Source organism: Hyaena hyaena, unplaced genomic scaffold, assembly GCF_003009895.1.
Source record: "Hyaena hyaena isolate Hyena2069 unplaced genomic scaffold, ASM300989v1 scaffold_856, whole genome shotgun sequence".
In the NCBI taxonomy this organism is placed as follows: Eukaryota; Metazoa; Chordata; class Mammalia; order Carnivora; family Hyaenidae; genus Hyaena; species Hyaena hyaena.
In genome coordinates, this window is record NW_024081491.1 from 433548 (window position 1) to 448013 (window position 14466).

Below are 14466 nucleotides of genomic sequence, written 5' to 3' on the forward strand. Positions count from 1 at the left end.
GCGGTTCGTGGGTTCGAGCCCCGCATCGGGCTCTGTGCTGACTGCCAGCTCAGAGCCTGGAGCCTGTTTCAGTCTGTGACTCCCTTTGTCTCTGACCCTCCCCTGCTCACACTGTCTCTCTCTCTCTCCTAGAAATAAAAACATTAAAAAAAAAATTTAAAAAAAAAAAAAAAAAAAGAAGCTGTCTCCAGGCTCTGAGCTGTCAGCACAGAGCCCGATGTAGGGCCTGAACCCACTAACCATGAGATCATGACCTGAGCTGAAGTCAGATGCTCAACCAACTGAGCCACCCAGGTGCCCCCCCCTTTTTTTAATTAAAAGAAAATGTTTATTTTTGAGAGAGAGAGAGAGAGAGAGAGCGTGCACACAGGCAGGGGAGGGGGAGGGGGGAGGGAGACACAGAAATCAATCCAAAGCGGGCCTCAGGCTCCGAGCTGTCAGTGCAGAGCCCAACGTGAGGCTCAAACCCAGAAACTGCAGTATTATGACCTGAACCCAAGTCGGATGGTCAACCAACTGAGCCCCCCAGATGCCCTCTTTGTTGCTATTTTAAATGGGATTTTTCTTCAGTTATATTTATGTTGTTTGTATATTACAATCAACTTTTTCAGTGATTTTATGTGTGGTCTGAAAATAAAATTAAAAACACTACACTCACATAGTATAGCAAAAAGATCATTAGGTCCCAGGTTGTATTCTAGGCTTCACAGCTCATTAGTTGTGTGATCTTAAGCACATCATCATGATCTTTAGTATCCTCTTAGGTAAAATAAGGATATTAGTCTTATACTTGATATCAAACAATGGGCCACTGCAGAATTATTGAAAGAGAACCTTAGAGTCCATGCAGGTATTATCTGTGAACTGTACAAATAGTGTCTTACAAATATGTATGGCCTTTTCAAATGTATATATAAATAATGTTATGGTAAATAAAGTATAAGTTCATTTTAAAACTTTAGCAGTTTATGGTAAAGTTTTACCTTTTTGTGTGTTTTCCAAAGACAGATACTATATATACTGCTACTATTATATAGGGCTCTAGAAACTCTTTTGCAATTACTACATAAAGTCTCTCAGACCCTAAAAATTGGGCGTCTACTGGCCTAGCTGATCTGTAACATTTCTTTTTAATTTGTGGGTGAGCCTATGTAACTGCAACTTAAAAATTTTTTTTAATGTTTATTTTAATTTTGAGAGAGAGAGACAGAGCATGAGTAGGGGAGGGGCAGAGAGAGAGAGGGAGGCCGAGAATTGAAGCAGGCTCTGGGTTCTGAGCCATTAGCACAGAGCCTGACACAGAGCTCAAACCCACAAACCAGCCGAAGTCAGTTTCTTGACCTACTGAGCCACCCAGGTGTCCCTGAAACTGTAACTGTTTGGAAGATTTAGGTGATAAAAGTGTTTAGTCTTTATCTTAAGATAATGATTTTTTTTTTATGTTTATTTTGAGAGAGGAGAGGGGACAGGGGAGGGGCAGAGAGGCAGGGAGAGAAAAAATCCCAAGCAGGCTCCAAGCTGTCAGCACAGAGCCCGACTCCCCATGAGAACCATGAGATCATGACCTGAGCCAAAATCAAGAGTCAGATGCTTAACCAACTGAGCCATCCGGGTGCCACTTAAGATAATGATTATTTTTCAGTGTTTATTTTTGAGATAGAGAGTGCCAACTTGGGAGGGGCAGAGAGAGGGGGAGACAGAGGATCCGAGGCCAGCTCAGTGCAGATGGTAGCGAACCTGACATGGGGCCTGAACTCATGAACCATAAGATCATGACCTGAGCCAAAGTTGTATGCTCAACTGACTAAGCCACCCAGGCACCCCTTAGAATAATGATTTGTTTTTTCAAATGTTTATTTTTGAGAGGGGGAGGGAGACACAGAATCTGAAGCAGGCTCTAGCTGTCACCACAGAGCCTAACCTGAGCTGAAGTGGGAGGCTCAATGGATTAAGCCACCCAAGCGCCCCAAGATAATTATTTTTTTAAATAGTTTATTTATTTTTGAGACAGAGACAGAGCATGAGTGGGGGAGGTGCAGAGAGGGAGACACAGAGTCCGAAGCAGGCTCCAGGCCCTGAGCTGTCAGCACAGAGCCCGACACAGGCCTTGAACCCACGAACGTGAGGTCATGACCTGAGCCAAAGTCAGACGCCCAACCAACTGAGCCACCCAGGCGCCCCCCAAGATAATGATTTTTAAGCTTATAATGTCAGAAGTGTTCCTGGGATCTTTCTCTCTCTCTCTTTTTTTAAAGATTTTGTTTTTAAGTAATTTCTATACCCAACATGAGATTCAAACTCCCAACTCTGAGATAAAGAATTGCATGCTCTTCTAACTGAGCCACCCCCTTAGGATCTCTTTTTTTTTTTTAATTAAAAAATTTATTTTTATTTTTTAAATTTATTTCTGAGAGAGAAAGAGACAGAGAGAGAGAGGCAGCATGAGCAGGGGAGGGTCAGAGAGAGACAGAGACAAAGAATCTGAAGCAGGCTCCAGACTCTGAGCTAGCTGTCAGCACAGAGCCCAATGTGGGGCTTGAACCCAAGAACTGTGAGATCATGACCTGAGCCGAAGTTGGACGCTTAACCGACTGAGCCAGCTAGGCGCCCCATGTCCTGACCTTACTTAGCGTTTTAATGAATGAATGAATGAATGAATGAATTTATTTGTTCATTCATTCATTGAAGTTTGTTTATTTTGAGAGAGAGAGAGAATCCCAAGCTGGCTCCACACTGTCAGCGTGGGCCCAACGCATGCCTTGAACCCATGAATGGTGAGATCATGAGCTGAAACCGAGAGCCCGAAGTTTAACTGACTGAGCCACCCAGGCACCCCAGATAATGCACTTTTTAAAAAAATATATTTATTTTAATGTTTTGAGAAGGAGACACAAACCCCAAGCAGGCTCTACACCATCCGTGCAGAGCTGCACGCAGGCTCAAACCGTGAGCCAGAAGATTGTGACCTGAGCAAAAACCGAGGCCAGTGCTCAACCTACCAACCATCCAGGCAACCCAGAAAATGCTCTTAACAGAAGTTTATTTCCCACCGGGATCTTAGAGCTTACTTTTTTTAAAAAAAGTTTATTTCCTACTGTGTCTTATTTATTTTGCCTCAAAACCGTTGTTTTTTTCCCTTTATGGTTTGAAATTACATAAATATCAACATAGGTTCTCAAAGTAGGAAAGTGGAGATGAGACCAGTGCTCAGAATAGTGATCTTATTAGATTCCAGTTTAGCTGATCTTCATTTATTTTTATTTTTTTGTGTGTCTTTTTTTTAATATATATTTTGAGAGCGAGACAGAGTGTGAGCGGGGGAGGGGCAGAGAGAGAGGGAGACACAGAATCCGAAACAAGCTCCAGGCTCTGAGCTGTCAGCACAGAGCCCGATGCAGTGCTCGAACCCACAGACTGTGAGATCATGACCCGAGCCGAAGTCGGGCGCTCAACCAACTGAGCCACCCAGGCGCCCCTCTGATCTTCAAAGTCTTAAAGTAACAGATGATTTTGGTTTAACATTTATATTAACATTTAGTATTTTCTCTCAGAAGAAATCTCTTGGGCTTGTACTGACTCTCATGAGCATGTTCTTGTCCTAAAAGAAGAATCCTTGATATGAAGTAGAGAAATGAAGTTGAGTGATTAGGACAGGAAGTATGAGTTTTATAACATTTTCACATGTCAAATAAAGATTTAATAGAACTCACCTGTAATAGAGACTGGTAAGTTTTTGGTGGCTGCTTTAATAATCATTTTCTAAAATAAAGGTATCTCTTTCCAAATACTCAGTATCAGATACTCAGTAACCAGCAGGTAGCAATTATAACTATATATTTCAAGAGAATATTGGATATGTTAATTTTCTGTGTTGCTTCTGGACCATCTTATAGAGAGTTTCTAAAGGAGTGAGAAGAGCAACAGTATGATAATAAGCTGCTATATAAGCCATCACATCAGAATACTATTTTGGGGCACCTGGCTCACTCAGGGTTGTGAGTTTGAGCCCCACATTGGCTGTAGAAATTGCTTAAGTAAATAAACTAAAAGAAAATCTTAAAAAAAATACTATTATCTTGTGATACGTTTTTACAAATTAAGAATTACCCTCTAGACTCTCTTGTACTCTGGAGGAGAATTTTATAAGAGTTCTGTCTTGGACCCCTGTATACAGGGGTGGGTAGTAACTGTATCAGCGGCTCTGTGAGACAGTTACACTTTCCTGTGATGTATCCATTGCTTAATTAGGTCTTTATGAATGTATGCAAATAAGAAATTTGTACCCCGACCTACTTTTTAAATTTCCCTCAAGGCTTTTGTTGCATAGGAAAGCTTTGCCAACTCCATTATTACATGTTTGTTGTAGGAAATACTGAAAAGCAAATTGAAGAAAAATCATTCATAGGCCATTGTTAATGTTGGTGTATTTCCTTTCAGGCATATTATATTACTGGAGGTTTTTTGTTTGTTTTTTGTCTCTTTACTACATGGGAGCATTTTCCTGTATAATGAAATATTCTATTTATTTTTATTTTTGTTTATTTATTTTTTATTTATTTCTAGGAGAGAGAGAGAGAGACAGTGTGAGCAGGGGAGGGCCAGAGAGAGAGGGAGTCACAGACTGAAACAGGCTCCAGGCTCTGAGCTGGCAGTCAGCACAGAGCCCGACACGGGGCTCGAACCCACGAACCGCGAGATCATGACCTAAGCGAAAGTTGGACGCTTGACCGACTAAGCCACCCAGGCGCCCCTCTATTTATTTATTTTTAAAAGTTTATTTAATTTGAGAGAGAAAGAACACTCATGCGTGTGAACCTGGGAGGGAATCCCATGCAGGCTCTATGCTTTTCATCAGAGCCTGACTCAGGGCTCGATCTAACAAACCACAAGTCACCTGAGCTGAAATCAGGAGTCAGATGGAGCCACCCAGGTGCCCCTGAAATACTCTTTTTAAATGGGTCACAAATTGTCAGGCTATGTATTAATTCAGCAATAAGATATCTGTTTCAATATCATTTAAGTGCTCTTTTTTTCTGTTAATTGCTAGCATGAAAGAAAAGGAGACAAGTAGGAGTATAAATTGATACGACTCCCTTTGGAAAAGTACTAACTTATTGAAGCTGACATAACAATTTTGCTTCTAGGTATTCAACAGGAATTCATACATATATTCACCAGAAGACATAGATGGAATGTTCACGGTAGCATTATTCATAATATCCTCAAACTGGAAACTGCTCAGATGTCCATCAGCAGCGGAATGAATACATTTGTGATAGAATCACACCATGGCAACATAATAAAGCAAAGAGAATGAACAGATTAGAGCTAAACGCAGCAAGATTGGTGACTCTCAACAGATGCTGAACAAAAGAAGTCAGGCACAAAAGAGTATATTCTTTATGATTCTGATACAAGGGAGTCCATTTTGTAGGATTCCATTTGTATTAAGCTCAAGAACGGGGTAAACCAGTGGGTCTCAATTGGCTGTGATGTTGTTCCCCACGGGGCATTTGGCAGTGTCTGCGGACATCTTTGATTGCCACAACTGGAAGAGGTCAGGGACGCTCCAGACCACCCTGCAGTGCATGGGACAGCCTCACAGCAAACACTTGCCCCTGGACTAAAGTACTCTGTACGCTCAGAGGTCAGGTTGGTGTTTCCTTTGGGTAGAAGGGGGTGTGATCGTGACTCCATGTAGGTGGTAATGTTTTTTTATTTTAGTGCTGGTTACATGGGTGTATTCAGATTATAAAAGTTCATTGAGCTACATGCTTTAATTATTTTTTTTAACCTTAATTTTGAGAGATAGAGTGTAAGGAGGGCGGGCAGAGAGAGAGGGAGATACGGAAACAGAAACAGAAGCAGGCTCTAGGCCCTGAGCTGTCAGCACAGGGTCTGAGGTGGGGCTTGAACCCATGAGCTGTGAGATCATGACCTGAGCCAAAGTCAGACACTTAACTGACTGAGCCATCCAGGCGCCCCTCTAAGACTTCTTTTGAAAGATGGGATAGGTAAGCTCAGAGCCTGGAGGATGTCTTCGGATTCTATGTCTCCCTCTCTTTCTGTCCCTCTCCTGCTCATGCTGTCTCTCTCTCAAAAATAAATAAAACATTAAAAAAAAAAAAGATAGGATAGTCTGGTAACTCCCATAGCTGTAGCTAATAAGCAGCAGGCACCCCCCCCCACACACACACACACTCTTTGGTTGGTACCTATTTCCCAGGCCCCATTTTTCTGTTTCAATTAGTTGTATCCCCTCCCTGGTACCAAACAGCTGGAGTGAGATAGAATCCATACACCATACAGTTCACCTATTTAAAGTAGACCATTCAGAGATTTTTTTATATTCACAGGGTTGTGTAGCCATCACCACAGTTTAATTTTAGAATATTTTCATTCCTCCAAAAAGAAACCTCATACTTACTAGCAGTCACTCCTTTCGCCCCCACTATCTCTTTCAGGTCTAGGCAACCAGCAGTCTTATATTTTGTCTTTAAATAATTGTATGCATTTGAATATTGTGATCTCTATTCTGAAACAGGATTTATAGCAGTTATGCAGTATTTCATCATGAGGTTATGTCATAAATTACATAACATTTGTCTTATATTTAGCACTTATTTAAGTTAAATTACTAGATGTGGAAATACTGATCAAAGGATATAAACACTTTAAAGTTCCTGATAAATATTAACCACGATGCCTTCCAGAAAGGTTGTATCAGACCACCCTCACCATCAGTGGATGATAGTATTTTTTTTTTTTTTTTTTTTTTGCAAATTTTAGGTTGTCATATCGAACAGCATGTAGTCCGATTGGCATGACATGTAGTCATATTGGCAATGTTACACATTTTTTATTTTGTCTTAGACATGTGCATTCTCCTAGACTGATGATTATTCAGACAGTTGATTTGACTGAAATTCAGGCTGTTTTGGACAAGTGTATCAATATTGTCCTTTTTCACATGAAGGCAGTACCACTTAGGATGTGAATGAATGCATTATCCCAGGTTCCCCATACTACAGCTGGTTCCTGAAGGTTCTTACATTCAAATAAAGTGGCTTTTTGCCAGCACAAATTGACACTTTAGCCTACAGTGATGTATTCTGTTTCCTTGTTGGCTAATAGAGCCAAGATTTCAAACTGCTTTCTCTCCTTTAGGTTTTACAATTTGACTCACAACAAATTACATTTTGTGTTTCTCCAATATTGTCCGTAGCCAAGAGCTCTTTTGAAAACAAGTTGTTTGTATGTTTGTAATACATAGAATTACTGTTTGCTAGTGAGCTGCCATGATGCTCTTGCTTAGAAATTGTCACTAGCTAGTTATTAAACCTCTGTTATCGCTCATGCAGAATTAACTTCCACTTAAAGCATTCCAGTTAAACAAAACTTCATTGTAAACCCTTTAATTGATGCCTTGTCTCTGCACCCTCATTCAGGAGGGTGAGTCACTAGCACAGCTCATGATCTGGGATGCCCAGTTAGTTAATACTTTAGAATCATGGTGAGTCAATACTACATTTTGTTTTTTTTAAGTTTGAGTCAACCATAAATTTTCTGGGATGACTGTTTGGAAAATGCCTTTTTGAAAAATTTGACATCTCATCATTGTTTCATTTCACTGCAGTTACTTCTTTTCTGCTCCCTAGAGTTCTGAATGCCACATTATTTGTTGGCTGTTTTATGAATTTTATTCTGCCTGAGGTGATTTTCACCAAATGTTAATAGATGGGACCTTATGAATCATCTGATATTCTCCACTTATTTCACAAATGAATAAAAAAAAAAAAAAGGAAAGAAATACTTATTCCTGAAGTGCCTGTTAGAATCTCTTGCCTCCTAGTTCAGTCTTGAACTCCTTGCTCTGTCTTGGTTTCATAAAATTCAAGGTTAGGAATCCCTATTCTAGAATATTAATTTTAGTTTACCCTTGACTTTGTTTTTATTTTAAAAATATTTCTTAATGTTTATTTTTGAGAGAAACAGAGTGTGAGTGGTCATGATCTCATGGATTGTGGGTTCGAGCCCCACATCAGGCTCTGTGCTGACCAGCCTGGAGCCTGCTTTAGATTTTGTGTCTCTCTCTCTGTCCCTCTCCCACTCACATTCTGTCTCTCTCAACAATAAATAATTTTTTTTTTTTAAATTTTTTTTAATGTTTTTTTATTTATTTCTAGGAGAGAGAGAGAGAGACAGCGTGAGCAGGGGAGAGTCAGAGAGAGAGGGAGTCACAGACTGAAGCAGGCTCCAGGCTCTGAGCTGGCAGTCAGCACAGAGCCCGACGCGGGGCTCGAACCCACGAACTGCGAGATCATGACCTAAGCGAAAGTCGGATGCTTAACCGACTAAGCCACCCAGGCGCCCCTCAACAATAAATAATTAAAAAAAATTTTTTTTAATTTATTAAGGATTTGAGAGAGCTAACTCCCTTGGGGGCACGTCTCCAGGAGAAAGCCCAATGCTGGCATCCGATCACACTGCGGGCTGGGCCCAGAACCCAGAAGCTGGGGCCCCTGAAAGGTGGCAGCTCTCCCTTGCTCCGTTCTGCTCTCTCCAGAGCAGACTCTGCTGGGGACCCTTCCCACTCGCCTCGGAATCACTTTTGGTGCATCTCACCAGCAGAGCACAGATCCGAGGCCTGATCCTTAGCTTCGAGAAACTCTGAGAAAGTGAGTTTGGGTTTCTTTTTATTTAAAAAATTTTTAATGTTTGTTTATGTTTTGAGAGACAGGGTACAAGTGGGGGAGGGGCAGAGAGCGAGAAAGATGCAGAATCTGAAGCAGGCTCCAGGCTCCCAGCTGTCAACGCAGAGCTCATTGCAGGGCTCGAACTCATGAACTGCGAGATCATGACCTGAGCCAAAGTTGGACGGTTAACCAACTGAGCCACCCAGGCACCCCTGTTTCTAATTTGTAAAGGAAATAAAGATTTTAAAATCTGGTCCGTAATAGGCTTGAGGTGGTTTTTTTGGGGTTGTTTTTCAGTTAGAAGGAGATTAAAACTTGGCTCTGACCCATTTGGACTTTATTGTTGCATTTACAAAACATTTAGAATTTAGCACTACTTACTTGAAAAATTTTAATTTCCTGTTTATTATACTTCAGTAAGATTAAAAATTGACAAGGGACAAGTTATTGGGTTTTTTAGTTGTTGATTTGGAGCCCTTGGGAGCTTTTTTTTTACATGAGTCTACTAGAGAGACTTTCCAAAGATATATATGAAAACAGTATTTTTGGATTAACTGTTTTTGTGGCCAACATTATAGTAAAGAGCTTGCAATGGAAAAAATGAATCAGATAAACTGAAAAGCAAAGCATTTCCCGGTAGCTTCACTACCCTATGAAATATGTTGAATCTCTAACAGATGATTGCAGTTTGCTACTTCTAGTTCTTTTGTTTAGCATGTACAACTGTACATGAAATATCTCTTGAATACAACTATAGATTTTAAAGTGTGTTTGTAAATATCCTATAAGCGACTAGATTGCAAGCTTCTTGATGAAAAAGTACCAATTGCATGAATGAATTTTAGACTAAAACTTTTTTTATTCCTTTTTTACTGTAGTAAAATATACTTAATATAAAATTTATAATTTTAACCGTTTTTTAAAGGGTACAGCTTTGGGGCACCTGGGTGGCTGTTGATTAAGGGTTTGACTTCAGCTCAGGTCATGAAGGTCAGGTCATGAGTTCGAGCCCCACATTAGGCTCGCTGTTATCAGCACAGAATCTGCTTCAGATTCTGTCTCCCCCTCTGTCTGCCCCTCCCCGCTCATGTTCTCCCCGCCCCCAAAATAAATATTAGAGATATTTTTAAAAACTAAAAATAATAAACTGGATCACTTTGTGGCATTAAGTAAATTTACATTGTTGTATTACAGTCTCCCGAACTTCTGAATCTTCCCAACAGAAACTGAACCCATTAAATACTAGTTCCCATTCCTCTCAGCCCCTGGCAATCACTATTTTATTCTCTGTTTTTATGAATTTGACTATTGTAGGTACCTCGTGTAAATAGAATCCTAGAATATTTGTCCTTTTGTGACTGACTTCTTTCACTTAGCATAATGTTGTCAAGGTTCATCCATGTGTCAGAATTTCCTTCCTTTCAAGGCTGAAGAATATTCCATTGTATATTATGGAATGTTTTGTTTATTCATCTGTCAGTGGACACTGGGCTGCTTCTACCTTTTTTGGCTCTTGTGAATAACTCTACAGTGAACATGAGTATACAGAATCTTTTGGTGTCTCTGCTTTTGTTTCTTTCAGTATATACCCATGAGAATTGCTAGATCATAAGGTAATTGTATACTTAATATTTTTGAGGAAATTGTAACTGTAAATTGAGAAAACTCAATTGTTTTCTGTAGCAACCATACCATTTTAGATTCCCACCCTTGCTCAACAAGGAAGGAACAATTTCTCCATGGATGTCGCCACTTTTTTTTTTCTGTTCTTTTTTGATAATAGCCACCTTGATGGATGTGATATGGTATCTGATGGTTTTTGTTTGAATTTCCTTAGTGATTGTGATAGCTTAAAACTTGTGATTTAAACTCCTATTAGCCCAAACTTTGCTTCTTAAAAAAAAAAAGACATTGAAGTCATTGATGAGGAAAGGAGGGGACCAGATCCTCATACTCTGATAGCAGAATTGTAAAGAAATAGATACCAGCTTTTTGGAAGGGTAATACAAATCAAAAGCTTTAGGATTTTTGGAGAGCTAGAGGGCAAAGTTGACCTTTTCTTGTAAACACACGCAGACATATCTTGCACAATGTACGGCTGTTCACAAGCAATTCTTTTAGAACTGGGTGTGTGTACCAAGCTGAGTATTACAGCACACCACTATAACCAGCCTACATGTTCAACTGTAGAAGCTTGGTTAGATCCTGATTCAGTAGGTCTGGGAGTAGGAGTTGGCGTTAGTAGGATGTGGGAATGAGCATTTTCAACAAGCACTCCAGGTAATTCTGATGAAGGTGATTTGTGGACCACACGTGAGGTTCCTTTGCTCATCTCTGCTTATCTGCTTTAATTTCAGGTTCCATGGTGTGCTAAGCCTCTCTGCACACTGGTCTTTGACTTCCCTGTTCAGTTCTACAGCTACTTCCCAAACATCCTCCATCATATTCTTGTCTAAGAGGCTTCTTCTTTTTTTAAATTTTTTTTTTGTTTATTATATATTTTATTTTGAGAGTGAGCACGAGTGGGGTAGGGGCAGAGAGAGGAGGAGATTTATAGGTAGTCTCCACATGGTCAGCACAGAGCCTGATGTGGGATTTGAACTCACAAAACTGAGATCATGACCCAAGCCAAAATCCGGAGCCAACTGTGGCACCCGGGCGCCCCTAGTCTAAGAGGCTTCTGGTGCAACTTTTCACTCACATCATTTTCTTCATCTGCCTTGCCTTTACTTCCCACCCCAGCTCAGCCTGCAGAAACCACACCCATTCTTCAGAGACCCGTATGTCTCCTGCAGTCAACTTTTTTTCCCTTCCAGCTTTATTTATTTAAATTTTTTTTATATTTTATTTTTAAAAATTTACATCCAAGTTAGCGTGAAGTGCAGTAATGATTTCAGAAGTAGAACCCAGTGATTCATTCCCTACATATAATACCCAGTGCTCTTCCCAAGTGTCTTCCTTAATGCCCTTTGCCCATTTAGCCCATGTCCCCACCCACAGCCCCTCCAGCAACTCTCAGTTTCCTCTCTGTATTTAAGAGTCTCTTTTGTTTCCCGCCCCCCTCCCAGCTTTACTGAGGTATAATTGACAGCTTATACTTTTTTTCTAAATTTTAAAAAATATTTCTATTTATTTTTGAGAGAGACAGAGTGTGAGCACAGGAAGGACAGAGAGAGGGAGACACAGAATGAAGCAGGCTCCAGGCTCTGAGCTGTCAGCACAGCACAGAGCCCGACGGGAGGCTCGGACCTGTGAGCAGGGAGATCATGACCTGAGCCTAACCTACCGACAGTTTATGCTTTTTAATCCATAGGAATTAATCTCTTTCCTTTCTGTAAATGTTTTCACATTTTGTATTTTTATATGATTAATTGTATTCTGTCCTGAAATATGATTGTATTAATGAACATGTTTTATATTTTCTACTTTGTACATATTCAGGTCTCCTATTTAATATAGCACACATTCATTGAGTGCTTTTTATGTCCGGGGCAGGATGCTAGGAGCTAAGTGGTCAGAAAAATTGAAGAAACCTGGACTTTCAAGGAGCTCATTCCAGCAGAAGAAACCAGTATCACTAACCTCGATTTAATAGAGTAAGTCCTGATATTGAGGGAATGAAGAACTATGGGCTTTCTGCGGAGGGGATTAATTGAGGAGATCAGGGAAACTTAAAGTGGCCTTTGAGCTAAATCTTAAAGGACGAAAAATTTTCCGGGTAGGAAATTGTGGAAAATCAGTTCAAAATTTATTCATTTTTAAAATAAAAAAAAAAATTTTTTTTTTCAAGTTTATTTTGAGGGGGAGAGAGAATCCCAAGCAGGCTCCGCACTGGCAGGGCAGAGCCCAATGCAGGGCTTGAACTCATGAATTGTGAGATCATGACCTGAGCCAAAATCAAGATTTGGATGTGTAACCGACTGAGCCCCAGGCACCCCATGGCAATTTAAAATTTAAAGTGGAGGAAGGTTGGGGTGCCTGGAAAGCTCAGTCCTTTAACCATCTGACTCTTGATCTCAACCCAGGTCTGTCTTGATCTCAGGGTTGTGAGTTCAAGTTTCACACTAGGCATGAAGCCTATTTGAAAAAAATAAAATAAGGGGCACCTGGGTGGCTCAGATCATGATCTCATAGTTCGGGGGTTCAAGCCCCACATTGGGCTTCCTGCTGTTAGGGTGGAGCCCCCTTCAGATCCTCTGTCTCCCTGTCTCTCTGCCTCTCTCCTGCTAGTGCCCTCTCTTCAAAGTAAATAAACATTTAAAAAAATAAGGGGGAAGAGAGGTGCCTGGCTGGCTCAGTGGGTAGAGCACGCGACTCTTGATCTCAGGGTTGTGAGTTTGAGCCTCACGTTGGGTGTAGAAATGACTTTCAAAATTAAGTGTTTCTTTAGTGTTTTACTTGTTTTCTAATGTTTATTTATTTTGAAAGAGAGGGAAAGAGAGTGTGGGCAAGTGATGGGGTGGGGGGCCGGAGAGAGAGAGGGAGAAGGAGAATTCCAAGCAGGCTCCTCACTGTGCACACAGAGCCCACCACGGGACTCGATCCCACGAACCATGAGATCATGATCTGAACCAAAATCCAGAGTCGGTCACTCAACAAACTAAAACACCCAGGTGCCCCCCACAATAAAATCTTAAAGAAAAATAAAGTGGAGGAAAATCAATGAGCAGAGACTTAAATTTATTCCAGTCATTCCGGTGCTGCTTGTTCTAAGAGCCAGGGATATAAGAACAAAGTCCTGTAACAAAGAAAAGATAGGTAGCGTAAATAAGTTCCAAAGGCAAAAGGCAGGGTGAGGGGATAGAGGGTGATGGAGGGATGTGGTTATAGGTAGGTGGTCGGAGAAGAGTCACCACAGGAGGTGACCTCAGAAGAGAAGCATAAATGAAGGGAGCAGGAGCAAATGTGAGGGTGTCCAGGGAAAATGGGTTTAATAAAGGAAACAACAAATGTATGTATGAAAACGCGTAGTGTGAATTAATGTAAAATATAAATAATGATTTTTAAAATTTGAAGTAAATTAAGATGAACACTTTATAAAACAATTGAGTTTTTGTGGAAAAAATGTTTTAATGTTAAAAAGTTTACAGAAGGATTTTTTCACCCCAAGTCAAGCAGACTATTCTATAGGGCATGGAATGCCTTTGGGTGTATTTTCTTTTAAATGTTTTTTGTAATGTCTATTTTTGAGAGAGAGACAGAGTGCAAGTGGGGGAGGAACAGAGACGAGGAGGAGACATGGAAGCTGAAGCAGGTTCCAGGCTCTGAGCTGTCAGCACAGAGCCAGACGCAGGGCTCAAACCTGCCAGCCGCAAGATCATGACCTGAGCTGAAGTTGGATGCTCAACCGACTGAGCCACCCAGGCGCCCCCTAGGGGTATTTTATTTTAAAAGGCAGTCTATTCATTTGGTTCAAAAAACAAGACAGTATAAAAAGATACATAATCAAAAGTGTTGATACTGCCCTATCTTCTTTAGTCCCCTCTCCCACTTTTATTAGTTTTTCTTTTAAGTTTTCTTGTGTTTTTTTAAAGTTTGTTTATTCACGTATTTATTTAAGTACTCTCTGCACCCAATATGGGGCTCAAACTCATGACCCCGATATCAAGCATCACATGCTCTTCCAACTGAGTCAGGCAGGTGCCCCCCTTGTGTTTTTTTAGTAGAAATAAAAGCAGAAACACAGATTGGTTTTCTTCGTTCCTTACACAAACAGCATACCAATGTATACACTTATATACCTTGCTATTCTCAGTAATTAAATGTCTTG

The 14466-nt window shown here is 40.5% G+C and overlaps 1 protein-coding gene across 5 annotated transcripts in view; it reads left to right on the forward strand.

Moving 5' to 3' along the window:
- Positions 1-14466, forward strand: part of GJC1 (gap junction protein gamma 1) — a 42782-nt gene that overhangs the window by 9555 nt on the left and 18761 nt on the right. For 2 of the 5 annotated variants that reach the window (XM_039220052.1, XM_039220055.1), the window contains exon 2: positions 12192-12292. The exons of 2 other annotated variants lie outside the window; for them this stretch is intronic. The gene's annotated coding sequence lies outside the window, so the exon portion shown is untranslated. Of the gene's footprint in view, positions 1-5628; positions 5653-12191; positions 12293-14466 lie in introns of those variants that run through there. One more of the 5 variants, XM_039220054.1, reaches the window with a different exon arrangement.